At 37.2% G+C, this 18,020-nt stretch overlaps 1 pseudogene; it reads left to right on the top strand.

The window, feature by feature from the left end:
• The first annotated feature begins 321 nt into the window (after positions 1–321).
• Positions 322–748, top strand: LOC106148040 (annotated as a pseudogene).
• The last annotated feature ends 17,272 nt before the right edge of the window (positions 749–18,020 follow it).

Below are 18,020 nucleotides of genomic sequence, written 5' to 3'. Positions count from 1 at the left end.
GCATTTACCCAGCACACAGGACCCTGGGTTCCATCTCCAGCACTACATGCACAAAACAATTGTGGAGTGTGACATGTCCTGTATTCATGCTCTACACAATGAAAGGTTTCATAGATGATCTTTCTCTGATCTACCTAAATTAGCAAATTATTTTTTTAACCATATATTGATGAACACAAAGGGTCAGAAACATTTGAAAGAACAAGACATCAAAACAGCCCTTTATCTGCAGATGCTCAGTCTGCCGGGGTTCGGCAAAACTCCTGGTGCCTCCTCCAGCCAGCCCACCAGGGGCTGCTGCACTTCTGTGCATGGGGGAAGATGACAACAGCAACACAACAAGGAGATCTTAGCCTTCACCTTGCCATTTTCAGGCTGGCGAGGAAATGGCATGTAGTACCAGGGCAGATGGAAGACACCATGAAAGCAAAACAGTATATACTAAATGCAGCCAGAACACTGTTTCAGAAAAACAAAAATTTCACAGACACAGACCTGATTAAACAGTATATACATGAGTGTACAGCCAGGACTGAAACTGGATGGCATTACAAGATTCCTTACCCAAGGCCGACTCATCTATCTCCAATTGGCCTCACCCACTACAAGCCCGGGGACTTCGTGCTCAGCAGAAACTGAGGAAACTTTCCAGACCAGTCTATCTCAAGTCTCATGATGAAGTTTCCTAACCCAGAAGAAAGTTTATGGAAACGATGAACCAAAGAGATCTTGAATGTAAGCCAGATACCAAGACCCTTCTCCTTCACTAGGAGCAGAAATTCAAATTTCTTCTTCAGACTTCCAGAATTGTTCCTTACTGTGATGCTGTGTGCCTAGGGATCCCCAGGGTTTGTCAGGGTCTTGTTGCTCGAGCAGATGACATTAATCTTAGAGGTCATGGACCTTACATGTGCACTGAAGTCACCTTTGGAAATAGACTGAGGCCAGTGGGAGCCAGTGGGGCCACTGAGGCCAGTGGGAAAGCTAATGATGATAAAACTGCTCGTGAGAACCCCATTCACCACCCGCCAGCTTATACGAAGAAACCAGCCAGTTCCTGGAAGTGTTTATGGCTACTCTAAAACATATACCATGCCCAGAATAGTTTTGAGGGTTTTTTCCCCTCCAAGTTACATGTTTTCTTAACACTGGGGGTTTTTTTGGGGGGTGGTCTTTTGATTCTTCCAATTTCCAGACAAACTCCTTAAAAACACATCTGTGGATTGATCATGGTTTTTCCAGGAAATTTTATAAGATACCCACTTCCCCTCCCTCTACACAAAAGTTCATGCCTTAGTAAATGTGTAGATTCATCCTACCTTAAAGCCTTTCATTACCTAGGATGACTTGGCATCTGACAAAACTTCCTTGAAACTCATACTGCATTCATTGTATTTTACTTTAACATAATTGAAAAGTACAAGGTCTGAAGTGGTTTTCAAATTATTTCTAAACAGAAGTGGGGCAAATAGAGGTAGGAATCCTTGGCAAGTTATTTGTACATCAGTGTTATTATATCTTAACTTCAGAGAGAGTGGATATTGCCAGTAAAGACAAATCTCTATCAAAACACACACACACACACACACACACACACACACACACACACACAAAATGAAAATAGCTCTTTATTTGTTCCATCCCCAGAAAGTTCTTTTTTCTCTGATGGCAGGGTTGCTCAAGTCAGTAACAAGAAGCTACACTAGGGGGCTCCCCTGTTATTTTCCAAATGCAGTCTGTAAAATGTCCCCCAACCCCAGAACTTCTTAGCTCCCAAGAATTTTGCTTTCGTTAAAAAAATGTTTTATTTTAATGTAATCCAAGTAGATATCAATAAAGAAAATATTTTTAAAATCTTATGTCTGTGAAACATAAAACAAAATTTCATAGCAAAATAATTAGAGAATAACAGTTGTGAATCCTGATTTTAGACACACAAGTTTAGGTATCATGGTTTCTCTTATATGAGAAACTCCCAATATAAAGCAAAATAAAAGACAAGGTAAATAGGAAGTAGGAAGAGGTTCAAATGATTCCTCAAATTATCTATATTTTTGCTTCAAAAATATTTTAAGATAAATGCTAATTTGTTTCATGTATGCTGCTAGTTTCTTTTATTCATTGAAAGGCAAGTTTTGGAAAGGAACTACTCACTTTGTAGTTCAGACTAGCCTTGAACTTACTATGTTTCCCATGCTGGCCTTGAACTCACAGCAATCCTCCTCTTGCCTCAGCCTCCCAAGTGCCAGGATGACAGGTGTGCGCCATGACACCTGGCAGTTTTGTCTGTTTATGTGTTTGTTTCTTCCTCTAAGTGAGAATATTTTATTGTCTATGACTTGTACTTTGAGTAACATTTTGGTCATTCTCTTTAGAATCTGCTATCTTATGGAGCAAGGCCACAAGCCTGAAATACCTATCACGTCTATCAAACTACCATCTGAGACGTTCTTAGTTTTTCTTAATCTGCTTCAAAGAAACTTGGAGCAAGGCTGGAGATGCAGCTTAGTGGTAGAGAAATTGCTAGAGGCCTTGAATTTGATCTCTAATACCAGGAAAAAGGGAAAGAAAGACAGAGAAAAAAGGAAAGGAACACTAGGGGGCAAATTATTAATCCTCGGGTGTATTCAAGTGACTTAGGACCTAAAAAAACCTGTCCTTCCACTGAGGACTCTGATATATTATTTATGATAAAGAACTTTGATACTAAGTTTGAACTAAGTAAAGGACAAACTTGAGAAGACAAATATTTAATTACAATGTTCTCGAGAAGATCTTGTAAGAAAACGGAGGGAGAAAAAATTAGAGAGATACTGTAGATCTTTCTCAAATGGGAAGGGATGAAGAGATGGAGGGAAAAGGCAGGGAGGGGAAGGAAAAGGGATGAAGAAAGGAAATGAGATGTGTTATGTACAGGCACGAACTCCTCACAAGGAGTGCAAACATTACATGCTGTAAAAATGTACTAATAAAAGTTTTTGAAAATAGAGGGAGAAACCCTAAATAAGTGAAAGTATACTTGGATTCTTTTTTCTGAGATTATTAACTACAAGTTATAATGCAGAGCATCCTAAATTAAGAGCTGATTTAATGCCTAATGGACTTCTAAATCCTACTATTTGTGTGATCACTAAACTTTAGTCCCAACTTCTTCACCCTTAAATGAGGTTTTGGGATGAGGCTCTTAACAACCACTTTTACTGAGATATACATTGTAATCTGATGAGTTCTGAAAATGTTTATAGTCCTGTAACTACTACCATCATCATTATAAGGGACATTAAAAGGAACATTGTCACCTATGTTTTCTTCTAAGTACTTGCTAGGTTTTACTGTTGCATTTAGGTTTTTGTCCCATTTTGAGATAAATTTCCTATGATTTGATGTAGAAATCCACCTTCATTTTTTTTTTGGCTTGAGTATATCCAGTTGATGAAAATTCCATTCATTTTCCATTGAATTATCTTGCACCCTTATAAAAAAATTAACTAACCCTAAATGTAGTGGTTTATTTCTCAACTCTCAATTCTTTCTCATGGGTCTGTATGTCTAATTTTATGCCAGTGCCACACCATCCTAACTATCAGAGCCTTACCGTATGTTTTGAAACTACAGAGTCTGAGTCCTCCAACTTTACTTTTCTCCAGAGTTGTTGCAAGTAAATAATGTTTGTTGAATTTCTTCCAACCTAAATTCCATGAGCTAAACATTTAAGGAGTATTTATAATATACCTAAAACTTAAACACACACACATATGTATATATAAAATCACCTCAAAAATTCTGTAAGAGAATACTATGGTGTTAATTAAATAACACTTGTAAAGCATCTATTAAGTGCAAGGTATTATAGATAGAAAATACCAGAAAAAAAAAAAAGAAATGTAATCCTTTTTCTCATACATGTGGATTTGATATTCAGAAAGTAAGTTAAGATAACTTTCCCCAACAGTAAGTTAACTCCAAATCCTATAGTATTTCCCCTACAAGAAGACTGACAGATTGATGCCTTTTGACTATGAAGTCAATAACATTGTCTAATCTTGTTTATTCATCAATATTTAGCACACAGCAGAGCTTTAACCCTCCATAAATGGATGATCTATCCCCCACTTGAGTAGACTGTAAGATTCTGTGTTTACCCCTGTCTTCATGCCACTCAGATGTCAACTTCTTACCAGGTTTGAGGATGCTGGGATCTCCTTCTGGAGGTAGTTTTCAAGTTCTTTCCATCTTGAACAAAGAATTGAATGAAACAAGGAAAAATGGTGGCAACGTTTCAAATTTATTTAAGGTAAGAAAAATTAAAAGTGAAGGGTAAGCAAGAAACAGACTTTGCAGAGTGAACTTAAGGCCAAGTACAGAAGACAAAAAATAAAAACCAAAATAAAATAAAAATATGAAAGAAAAGTACACCCTGGGGGCACAGTGTGAGCTACCACAGAGAGGCACAATAGCAAACTCTTCATGGTGCCTACATCCTTTTGTTCATTCCACACAACACAGGAACTCATGAAAGGTCCACATAGGGGTCCTGAGAATTGCTTGGTGCATGTCCTGGGATCTGGTTACAGTTACTCCCCCAACGAACTTTGCCACATGCTGCCATCCTGTTTCAAACTCACTTAGCCCAGGTCGGAGAGAAATTTTAGCAGATATACGGTTTAATAGAGGAAGTATTATGCTGGATGCATTATGTAGAAGTTACTGCGCTCTTCTTAGTGAGGGTCTGTATTTTATACAGTTTATATCTCCACCACCCAGAGAGTACTCTTAAGTATTGTTAGTGCTCGATATACGAGCACACACAACTGGTATGTGTGGATTCAGGGATCTGAGAAGGAACTAACTCTCTCTGGGAATTGTCTTTTTAATCAGTTTATGAGCCATGAAAGGAAACTCCTTTATGGTCACATCGTGTATCCAACTAAAATTATTACTGTATCTGGCTCCTAACGATTTTTTATTATTCCAAAATTCTGAAGCCATCTTCAAAAGCCTGACCTTTGAGGACATTTAATTTTGAGGATATTTAATTTCCTTCAGCTTAATTTAACATAGAGTTCAATGATCATCATTGTGGTTATACCATGTTACACATTGCAAAAGATACAGAGATGAGTAAACTTTAGTGCCAGCAAGCAAGAATTTAGGATTGAAATCTAGTTGGGATACACATGATGACTTCAAATGGGGAAGAAAGCAAATTCCATCTTGTGAATTTTCTGTATAGCATCCAGGAGAATTACAGGCTTTAAAATGTGTACCTGATCATATTCAGTAAGTGTTATTGGGGGCTGGGGATTTAGCTCAGTGGCACAGCGCCTGCCTGGCAAGTGCGACGTCGTGAGTTCGATTCCCGGTACCAGAAAAAAAAACAAAACAAACAAAAAAAAATCAATAAGTGCTATTGTATTTAAGGTTAGAAGGACATAACCTGCCGAAAGAAGATGCTATGTAAGTGCCCTGAAGACAAAGACACAGCAGACTCGATCGTCCTTATCGTTGATTTCTGTCTTACCCTCCACATCCGGTCCCACCTACAGGTCAAACCTTCATGCTACCATCTGGTCCAAGTCCCCCGCATCTCTCACCTGTGACAGCCACTTAACTGCTCCTTTAGATTCTGCTCGTTGACTTCTTTCCATCCGTTTCCACAGAGTAATATAAAGAGGATAAAGTTTTGCAATTATAAATTTAATCACATATTCTGGTAACCCCCATCTCAGCCCTATTTAAAATTATGTGTGGCTCCCCCACTGTACTCAGTACAGATACCCAGACCTTTGACAGCGGCCTATTAATCCCCACATGGGCTAATCTAACTTCCACTCTCGACTTCCTCCTCATTAAATTGCACCATAGTTGGCCTTCTTTCCGTTCCACACACGAGAGAGAGGGGGATGACACTCATAGACGTGAATTCCCCCATTCAATTCAACTGATTCCATCCCAACTTTCTATCTTGGCTTAAGTGGAACGGCATTTAGAGAGATTCTACCTAACACCTTATTTAATTGGGTATTATCCCTTCCCAATATACCCTATTCACTATCACAGCCATAAACCAATTCATTCATGGTGCACATCACAATTTGCAAAATATTCGTCTATTTATTACCTGTTTTCTTTACTACAGTGCTTTTCTAGGAAGGCAAGGGGCATGTCTATTTTATTGTCCAGCAGTATATTCATTAATCAGTTTAGTGCTGTGTATATTATAGATGCTCAGCCGCGCATGGTGGCACATGACTGTAATCCTAGTACTCGGGAGGCTCAGGCAGGAAGATAACCGTGAGTTAGCAGCCAGCCTGCGCTACATAATGAGACCCTATCTCAAAAAAGCAAGCAAACAAACAAATAAATAAATTTTAAAAATATATAATAGATGCTCAATAAACATTGAGTTAATTTAATTTAATTCACTTACTCACTAAATTACTCTAGAATATTTTAAGTCCTAGGTTTTAAAAAACTATGATGAGCAGAACTAAGATATGTATAATTTTTAAATTTAAAGCATTTCTTTGGGCTGGAGGTATACCTCAGGTACTTATATAGCATACATGGGTTTCTGGGTTGAATCTCCAGCACTGAGGAGAAGAAAGCAGTTGTTGTTTTGTCTTTGAGACAAAGCTTACTTGATTTAGAGAAACTACTCTAAAGATTTTGTTGCATAGATATACCTATATCTGTCTCTCAGATATCATCCAAAAAGTCATGTTGAAATCCTAACCTCAGGAAACCATGAATGTGACCTTATTGGAAATGGGGTTGATGGAGGTAAAAATCAAGTTAAATTGAAATGATATAGGAGTAGGCTAGGCCCCAAAGCTAATATGACTAATATCCTTAGAAGGATTGTACACAAAGAAGATTGTACACAAAGACGTAGACACACATTTGGGGGAAACCGGCATGAGACATTAAAGGCAGAGGTTGGTGTGATATGTCAAGAAGCCAAAGAACAATAAGGATCTTTTGTAACCACTGTAAGGTAGGAAGGAGATAGCCTCCCCTGAAGCTCTCAAAGGAAACAGGGACCTGCAGACAACTTGATATTGGACTTCCAGCCTCCAGAAACATAGAAAATGAATATCTGTGTTTTAAACCAGCAAGTGTGTAGCAGGTTGTTATGGCACTCTCGGGAAATTAATATAGATGGCATGCTTATAGAGACTCAAAGAGCTAGAGGAAGGATTAGAAGAGGAGGCTGGAATAAACTAAGACATCTGAGTTTTTCCTAAACTTATTACAAATTAAAACAAAAGTGTTTATTTACAAATATCGCATTCACCGTAACATTCTAACTTTCTTTCCTTGCTTACCACAATAGCCTTCTCCGGATAGCTGCTAGTCTCTTCCTCCTAGTGAGAACTAGGGCCATGACAAAGTGGTCTTGGGATTTCTTACTAAGATTATTACAAGATTTATTTATTTTCTGGAACTTGTTTTCTGTTTCTAGATAGCACACTTAAATGTTATCAGTTGCCCTGAAAGATGTGTCCTTTATTTCCTTATGTTTTCCCTGCCCCAGTTGGCTTCTTTTGCAGATATGTCACTTTCCACTCCTGTTGTTCACCAAGTATCTTGACATTTGCTGAAGTATTTTGTATTCATCAAGAAAAGCTTGGGATTCATCCAGGTAAAAATTGTCCAAAGATTTTTAACAAGGCTTTAAGCATTTTAAAACCTTCTCAGATGATTTTTAAGAAAGTATTAAATGTTTCTAACAGAAGTAAAAGAATGAGGAGTATGAAAGTATCAACTATATACAACAAGTAATAAGATTCTGAGACACATGGGTCAATGCAACCTGCCCATCCCAACCCAGACCCCTTTTCTGGAGAAATATCTATCTATCTAAAAGTAAATGGAGGGGGCTGGGGATTTAGCTCAGCGGCAAAGCGCCTGCCTGGCAAGGTCATGAGTTCAGTTCCCGGTACCGGAGAAAACCAAAAAAAAAAAAAAAAAAAAGTAAATGGAGACATCCTATCACTTTGTACCACTTTACCATAGGCATCTCTGAAAAAATATAGACATGGTGCTATCATAGCATAATATCCTTTCCATACCCTTCTTCGCTATCCTTAGTAAGTAACCATTATTTTTCTTGAATTCCTGATTTATCCTCATGTATCCTAGCAAATATAAGCAAATAGGCATGTTCATTCTTATTTCTCTTGTTTTCTCACATGAAAGTTAGATTTTATAGTACTATGCCTTATTTATTTCACTTAACAATGTATTCTGAATCTCTGTCCATATCAATATGTAGGAAATCTTGTTTATTTCTTTGAAAGGCTGTTTTAGTCAGTCAGCCTTCTATTTAAAGACATTATGGTTGTTTTCAATCTTGTGCTACTACAAATAATACTGCATAATAATAATGTATGCACAATAATAACATACATAAATCAGTTTGTGCTTTGCAAGTGTATCTTTTAGATAAATTCTTAAAAGTGAGATTGATAGGTCAAAGGGAAATGCATATGGAATCCTGCATTACATTCCCTGACAACTACAGTAGCAGTTTCCACCAGCCACATATACGAAGAGCCAGTTTCACCTACATTCTTGCCAATAAGCTATGTTGTTAACCTCATTAATTTTTGTACATATGGTAAGTGACAAGTGGTAGCTCAGTATAACTTTATTTTGTATTTATTTCATTATAAATGAGGATGAACATCTCTTCATATGTTTAAGAATTCATATACTTTGTTCACTGCTACCTTTGTCATGATGTTGTACCAGGTGTTTTCACACATACCATTTGATCATAACTATGATTCTAAAAGGCAGGTGTTATTATCCCAATCTGAGTTCTTGAGTAAAGTCAGATTGGAAAGGGAATCGCCTGGCGTGGTGGCTCGCGCCTGTAATTCCAGCACTCGGGAGGCTGAGGCAGGAGAATTGTTCTGAGTTCAAGACTAGCATGGACTACAAAGTGAGCTCAAGGCCCACTTGAACTACATAGCGAGACCCTGTCTCAAAAAGATAAATAAATAAATAAATAAATACATAAATACATAAATAAATAATAAAGATTGGAAAGGGAAGAGTCTGAAACCAAAGACAAATCTATGGACCGATCACAAAAATATTCTAAATGTAGAGAAACACAATTAATTTGTTAGTATGGAGTTACAGAGTATAGCTTTGAAATATGCCAATACCTATATTTTTATCCATCTCACATCTTCTTTTTATAATGTGACTGACACTCTACACTCACTAGTGGTAGGTTCTGTGTTTTCTCCCTTTGAATCTGGGCAGGAACCAGTAATTACCCCAACCAACAGATCACAGTAGAAATGCTTCTATATGACTCTCAAAGCTGGGACGTAAAAAGTATAGGGCCTTGCTATCTTATACCATACGCAAAAATATAATAGATCAAAGACCTAAATATAACAGCTAAAACTATAAACCTCTTAGAAGAAAATATAAAAGTAAATTTTTGTGTGGTATGCAATGACTTCTTGGATAAAACACCAAGAACACAAACAATTTTATATATATATATATATTTATATATACAGACACACACACACAAGGTAGCTGAGATAACTGTACTACTAGTATCTAGTAGTTCATTGAAAGGAACAGTTAGTGCTTAGGTATTGTTTGATCAATTTTGCATTCCTGTATCTGGTAATCTGAGCAACTACTTTGAAAATAACAATATGTAATATAATAACCGTTGTTAATTGCCTATCGTTTTGAAAATCTATATCGTTTTTATCGGCTTTATTCTCTTTAAAATAAAAAAGAAGAAAAATAAGTAAATTGGATTATATTAAAGTTTAAAACTTTTGTGTTGCAAACAAACCCATCAGAAATGTACAATGAAAACAAAAGGACAAGACAAGAGGAGAGGGACGCAGGACACGTAGCTGGGAGATAAGAGGAAGCCATGTTTGAGTCAAAGTAGTAAGGATGGAGAGGTTTATCCTTAGGCTATATCTTCAGGGCACTGAGAAAACTGGGTGGAGTGAAACTGTGGCGATACCTTCAAAACACCCTAGTCTCCCCACGTGAACGAACAGTCCAGCCGAATGAGTGGTGTCCCTCCTTCACGCAAGGTAGCAGACCTGTGAGGGATAAGCAGCACCCTCCTACCCAAGAGAGAAAGCCCAGCTGAGTGGGATGAGCTGTGCTCCTTCTGAGTCGGGCCCCTCCCACATGGGATGAGCGGCGCCCTCCCCATGAGAGCAAGCAGGGCCCTATGGGATGTGCAGTGCTCCCTAAAGCAATGGCACATCCAATCACCGACTCCAAGAAGTCTCTGCATTTTGCTTCCAAGTGGCACAAGGCAGCAGAGGTGAGGACTAACTAACCAACCTGGTCCTGAATGAGGACAGTACCCGCGGAGAAAAGGAAGCAAGCAGACCCTACAACTGTGAATATTAAGTTCAACAGCCCACTCAAGCTCCCACCCTGCAGCCTATATCCAGCAGAGACCAGAGAGCTGGTCATATTCCCCACCTACCAACAAGAGCAAGGGCACACCTAGGCTTGGATGGTAATGACAATCTGGGAGGAATGGACAGAGGCATCCCTGGGGCAGGGAAGGCAACTCAAAAACTCGTAAACCCTAAAGCCAGGCATAGAGAGGCATGACTGGCTAGGTCCCAAGACTGCAGGTCCTGGAAAAAAATTATTCATTGGATAACACTCAACTTTTTCTTTGACTCAATCTTTTTTGGATTTTGCATTGTTTTTATCCTTCCTTCATCAGATATTTTGGGGGTTTGAGGGTTTTCCTCCATTTTCCCCCCTGTTAGTTTCTTTCGTGTCCCTTTCTTTTTCACTTTCAACTATTTCCTTTTCTTTCTTTCTTTTATTTTCTGCTTTTGCTCTCTATATTGATTCTTCTTTTTCTTTTTTCTTCTTTCCTTCAACCATTCTGTAACACTTTAATTTCCTTTTACTCCTATCCTTTCACGCCAGCCATTCCCAGATGCAATTTGCTTTTACTCCTAGGGAGCCCCTATCTCACTTTTCTCTTGTCCTCAGATCCCACTGATAAATTTTTCAGGGGCTGGGGATTTAGCTCAGAGGCACAGCGCCTGCCTGGCAAGCGCAACATTGTGAGTTCGATTCCCGGTACTGGGAAAACAAACAAACAAACAAATAAATAAATAAATAAATAAATTTTTCAACTTTTGCCTTTAGGACACTTACTAATGTCCTACCTCCTTTATTTTTCCTAATATAACTACTAAGCTTTATGAATCTCTAGCTAGCTTGATAAATTTATGTCAGTGTTATTGAATACTGCTCCATTGTTAGTAGATGTAAAGCTGTTCTATTTAGCAGGCATTTACTGTGGACCTACAGTAGGTCAACATTTGGTTAGTCTTAGTGTTTAGACTATGATTATAGATCTTTTTTCTATGGGTAAAAGTGGTACTTTATGAACTCTTAAGGTTGGTTAATATTCAGTTTATAATTAATGCTATAATTGCTATTGACTTTATTACTATAACCAAGGTGACATAGCTGTTGCCATTAATCAGTTTTCTTGGGATGCCAATATCTGGATTGCCTTGGGGTCACTAGCAGTACTGGGGCCCATTCCTGGAAATCTAGGTACTGGGCCAAATATACTCAACCTTCCATCCCAAGGGAACAAAAGTGCTTGAATCCTAGGATAGAGGCAAATGCCAGAGAATACTACTGAGAGGTAGACATTAACTAAGGAACATTCCATGCTAGAAACAAAACTTTCCAGTAAAATCAACACGGCCTCAACACATAAAATAATTTTAAAAACAAACAAAAAATAGAAACACAAGATAGCAAGCCAACCAAATGCCTCCACAACTCCCAACTCCTCTGAAGGTGATCCATGCAGCATCAAAGGCAAGGAAACCAAAAATCGCACATTCAAATTATTTGAAGTGATATCGAGGAAAGAACAAAACAGATCAATGAGGCATTTGGCAAGCTCACAGTGGATATAAGTAAGAAGATATTGGGCCAAGTAAACAAAATAATAATGAAGTATAAAGAAGATATTAATAACAACTAGAGTAAAACAAAATGATACAAAACATGTATGACCAGCATGAAAAAGAATTAGACCCCATAAAAAGTTTCTAAACAGAAATTCAGGAGATAAAAATTCTGTCAAAATATGGGCAGTAGCAATGACCAATGGGAGGACAGTGTCAGAAATAGAAGACAGGGCTGTTGTCAGTGACTAATTACTGAGCGATACTTTAGAAACAAGAGAACATGGAAAATGTATCCAACATCTAGATAATAAAAGAAGACTGAGCTAAAATTAATTTGAATTAATGAAAAATCAGAAGACAACACAAATAGCACAGAAACCATGCTTACAGAAGTAGTAGCAGAAAAATTTCCAAATAAGGGAAAAAATTTAACATACAGATAAGTGAGGCATAGAAGCCCATGTTTGGAAAATAACCTCTCCATGACATATCACAGTCAAATTCCCAGAAGTTTACACAAGAACAGAATCTTAAAAGTGGGTAGAGAAGAGCAAAAAATCACTTATAAAGGAAAACCCATTAGAATTATGGCAAACTTTTCAACACAAATTTTAAATGTCAACAGTTTGAAGTGAAGTATTTCATGCCCAAAGAGAAAATAATCAACCTATGCTGATATATCCTACAAAACTATACTTCAAAATTGATGGAGAAACTTTCTTGATACAGAACACTTGCAGAAATTCATGACCACCAAACCAGCATCCCCCAAAATTTTCAAGGATACACTAGAGAGTGGGAATTAAGCTAACAATGACAGAAGGTCTATAGAATGAATACAGCAGGTAGAATGAACAGTAATATAGAAAGGAAAGATAGGGCATCAACAACATGAAAATAAGCGTATGACAGCAATAAGTCAATACCTATTAGTAATAACTCTTAATATGAATGGATTCAGTTCCCCAATCAAAAGACTCAGACTGGAAAAATTTATCAAGAAACAAATTCAATGGTATATTAATTCTGGACAAGAAACAACCCCAGAAGAAACTCATAGACTAAAAATCAAAGAATGAAAAACAATATTCTATGCAACAGGAACTTGATTTAAAATGTAGGGATAGCTATCCTATTGTGAGAGTTAATTGTGGTGTCAACTTGAATAGCAAACATCAAGCTGACTGGTATATAATAGTTTGGGGTGTATCTAAATGATGGACTTAATGAAGAATGAAGATGCACCGTGAGTGTGGATGGCACCAACCAGCTTTGTAGCCTGGATAGAATAAAAATGGAAGGAAGGAGAAAGTCTCATTTGTGTTTCTTTAGAGGAACTCCAGTCTTTGCTATTGCCTTTGGACCTCCATCTCCAGGCTTCTAGTGCAGAATTTTCAGTATTGCAATGCAGGCTTCTCAACCCTTCCGGGGCAGACCTTTCAGCTTCTTGATATGTACTTTTGCAGGATTCTGAAGCAAACTCCAGGCCTTTGACTTTTGACCAGATCCTTCAGATCTTCAGGATGCAAATGGCCCTTTTGCATTCTTCCACAGCATACTGCAGGCAGCCATTGTAAGCCTTCTTTGTAAATCCATGCATAATATATCTATATAGATATAATATACAGTATACATAATATATAAAAGAGACATAAAAGATATAATATAATATATTATTAATAATAGTAATAATTATATTAGATAATTATTATATTACTATTTTATTAATATACATATAATATATCTCTACATATATGTGTATATTTTATATTAAATCTACTCCTGTAGTGAATACTAACTGATACACCTATATTCAGATAAAGTGGACTTCCAAACTGATCAAAAGAAGCAAAGAAGGTCACCACATATTTCTTAATGAAACAAGCCAACAGAAAGAGAAGACAATTATTTAAAAATATGCACAAGGCAATGGTGCACTCAAATTTATAAAACAAATACTACTGGATATAAAAGATAGATATGTATAAACACAATTGTAGTGGAGGACCTCAACACCCGACTGTCACAAATAGATCAACTCAACAAAAATTGAAAAAGCCTTTGAACAAATGGACTTAATAGATATCTACAGTGTTTTACCCAACAACACAATACACATTCTTTTCAGTAGCACATGAAACTTCCTATAAACCTGGCTCTCAAATTAGCAAGGAGTATTTCCAAATTAAATTTATTGGCTTATCTCCTTCTCATCCTCACCCAAGAGGGATACCTTGCTTATGAATTGGATTTGTAGCTTTTGGGTGGCCCTGTAAATTTATGGGTTTAATAATACCCTATTAATTCATTTGCACAGGAGATATAGAGTAGAGCCAGTGGAGTATGTGGTGTGTGTGTGTGTGTGTGTGTTTGTGTGTGTGTGTATGTATATTGGAATGAGGTCTGGACACTCTGGGTGGTGAGATTATGTAACATTTGAACTGAGATCCAAATACTGAGGTGTAGTCATGCAGAGACATAGGGACAAATCATTCTAAGCTAAAGAGACAGAAAGTACAAAAGGCCTAATGAACTTGTGTGTTTAGGAACAGAGAGAAATAAGCATTTGAGGGTGGAACAGAGAGGAGGCACTGTTCTTGCTCATAGGAAAAACAGAAGAAAGTGGAAAGAAGAGGTCTATAAGACTTCTTTGGCCATAGTCAAGAGTTTAAATTTTATTCTAAGTGAAATAGGAAGACATCAGAAAATTTTAAGTAGACACCTGACATATCTTGCTTCAGTTGCTATGGACTATTCTGGCCACCACATGGAGAATGGATGGTCTGGAGAGTTAATGTCAATATTAAGTGTAGGACATTCTTGCATAATGAGTGGTGGCATTGGTGGAGAGATATTTTGAAATCCTGACACAAATGTAAGAGGGGTAATATCTCTTAAAATAGTATTAGTGTGCATCTGTGTTTGCATCTGAGCAACATCTCCTTAAAAGAAGTCAGAATTTGTCACAGAAGGATTACAAAGGGCAAGAAGCAAATAATACACAGCAGCTTTAACTATTGGCTATGATGCTAGCTGTGGGCTTTTTATATGTGGCTTTTGATATATTGAGATAGTTTCCTTCTAGTCTTGGCTTATTAAGTATTTTTTAAGTCATGAAACAATGTTGAATTTTGTCAAATGCTTTTGACCATGTAGTTTTTCTCCCTTGGTTAGTTTGGGTTGGGTATTTCATTACTTGATTTTTGTATGTTGAACCATCCTTACATTCCAGTAGTAATAAGTTCCACATAGTGATAGCATATAATTGAACTCATTTTAAAACAACAAGAAATAGAGAATTTCTTATCCCCTGCTATTAGCATTTTGGATGCTTGAGGAGATAAAAGTAATTTTAGAGGTTAGATAAGCTATATTTCCTGAAATATAAAATATGTTTTGAGCAAACTCACTTAACCATGCTGTTTCAATGTGTGTAGAGAACAGGTGGACAGTGTACTATAATTACTGTGTGAGTTCTGACGTCACACTGCCTAGTTCATATCATGTTTCTGCCATTTACTAGTTGGGCAACCCTGGATAAATTTTAACTTATTTATGCCTTTTCCTTAGTTCTAATATAGGGGCCAAATTAGAACTGATTCAGAGTTACTGTATGGATTAAAGGAACAGTATTCATAAACCATTTAGATCTTAGGATAGTGTCTGGTGTATGATAAATGCTCTATGAGTATAACTATCATTATATAATCAGACTGTGATTAATGAAAGATTTAGTCTTTTGCCAAATCCAAGCTTAAAGTCAAATTGTCAACTAAACTATTTAGTGACAAGGAAAACATTTAGAGTTGAAAAACTATACCCAGAGACTTTTATTTCAGATAAAAGGTTGCCAGTTTTATCATTTGTATGTGTCATCTTATTTACACCTGAAAAGAAACCAAGATGCCTACCCTTACATGCTCCCTCAAGTAAAAAATAATCTTCCAATCTGCAGAGACTGCACATAAATGTAGGGGTCTGACCTTGAAACTTCTTACCATCTGCATTCTTCCTGTGGTAAACTACCACATCTGTCTTTCCTCCTTGCTCCAACAAGCCTGCTGGTATTACAAATCATACTTGTCTGTCTCACCCACTAGAACATATATTCTTTTCTTAAAGCCCTAGGCTGATAATTTTTTATCAGTACATATTTGTAGTATAAAATGATTACATTTATCTTGGGGAATTGGTACATGTACACAGTGCATCTTTTTTATTAGTAAGTGTTCACATTTCATCTTGGGAAAGTTTACATTCATGTTGCAGAATGGGTACATGTACACAATACAGTTTATTTCTGTTTTTAATCCCCTCCCCTTTCCTTTCTCACCGCTCTTCCTCCCTTTGCCTCTAAATCTCCATTGTCTTGTTGTTACTATCACTTTTATCTCATGTTTATGATACACAATGCTTACATTCATTGAGGTTATTAATTTCTTCTACACATCATATCTTAATTCTGCTTACTGGGCTGGGCGTGGCAGTGTACACCTGTAATCCCAGCCCTCGGGAGTCTGAGGCAGGAGGACCACCATGAGTTTGAGGCCAGTCCACATCACATAGTGAGACCCTGTCTTAAAACAACAACAACAACAACAAAATTAATTCTGCTTATTTCCCTTCCCCTCCCCCTGTTTCCTCTCCGTCAGTCTCTTGGACTGACTCCCACTGGCAAGAGATCTATCCCCTTGTTTCCTTCTATCTACCCTTTATTTTGCTGTTTGTATTTTGCCTTACTTATATGAAAGACACCATATAATATTTAAGCTTTTTGTCTGGTTTGTTTTACTCACATTATATTTTCCAGGTGCATCGATTTTCTTATAAGTGCCATAATTTTATCCTTTTTTTAAAGCTGAGTAGTAGTCTATTATATAGAGATAACACGTTTTCTTCATCCACTCGTCAGTTGATGGGTCTATAGGCTGCTTCCAGGATTTAGCTATTATGAATTGTGCTGCTATAAATATTAGTATGCATGTATTGGTGTAATATGCCATCTTTAGCTCTTTGGGGAAGACATCTACAAGGGGAATAGCTAGGTCACATGCAATTTCTAGTTTTAGCTCTTTGAGAAATCTCCATACTGATTTCCATAATGGTTGTGCTGGTTTACATTCCCACTAACAATGTAGGGCGTTCCTTTTTCACCACTGCCACACCAGCATCCATGTATATATATTGCTCCTTCCCTCCCACTTTCTCCCTCCAATGCTTGGTTCCCTTCCCACTTGCAAAAGCTTTATTTTCATCATTGTTTTCCCTTCATTTCTTTTTTTATCCCTTCTTTTTCCCCTCCCTCACCTCTCCCTCCATCTCTTATTCTCTTATCCATTTGAAAAAGATCTTCCTGCTTCCTATTTACCTATCTTCTATTTTGTGCTCTCTCTGTCTCTCACACGTACATATCATATGTGTGTCAGAGAGAGAGAGAGGTGATGTGAGAGAGAGAGAGTAAGAGAGAGAGAGTTTCTCATATAAGAGAAACTGTGTGATATAAAAAAAGATAAACTTGAGGCACTTGTAGACCAGCAGAGACAACTTGAGAACATAATGTTAAGTGAAATAAGTCAGAATATTCATTCTTTAAGGTCAGGGTCCATGCCTAAACTTCTCCATAGCCCTACACCTTCACACAAAAGGACCTCAACCTCAGCAAATATGTTCTGGGTTGAATTCCATTTCCTTTATACTGACCTTTACTCTTTGTGATATAATATTCATGTAGAACCCATGGATATAAGAACAGAGTCATAGATTTAAATTCTTGCTACTTAATAGATAAGCAAATCTGAATCAAGTTTAAGCTTCTCGCTTATAGGAACAATGTTTGCCTCAAAGATATTATGAGTTCTTATATACCTATTTCATCTCAGTCTTACAGTTTCCTCTATTATTAACGTCATATACTAGTGTGGTGCATTTATTATAATGAATGCTATGGTTTATATTTAGATGTCACATAAAAGCCTCATGTGCCCATAGGCAAGGCTTTTGGAAGGTGACTGTATTATGGGGGCTTATAGCTCACTTGCAGTTAGGAGGGTCAGG

The sequence above is a fragment of the Chinchilla lanigera genome, unplaced genomic scaffold, assembly GCF_000276665.1.
Source record: "Chinchilla lanigera isolate Chin_1 unplaced genomic scaffold, ChiLan1.0 scaffold00013, whole genome shotgun sequence".
NCBI classification, from domain to species: Eukaryota; Metazoa; Chordata; class Mammalia; order Rodentia; family Chinchillidae; genus Chinchilla; species Chinchilla lanigera.
This window is presented reverse-complemented; position numbering and strand designations above follow the sequence as displayed.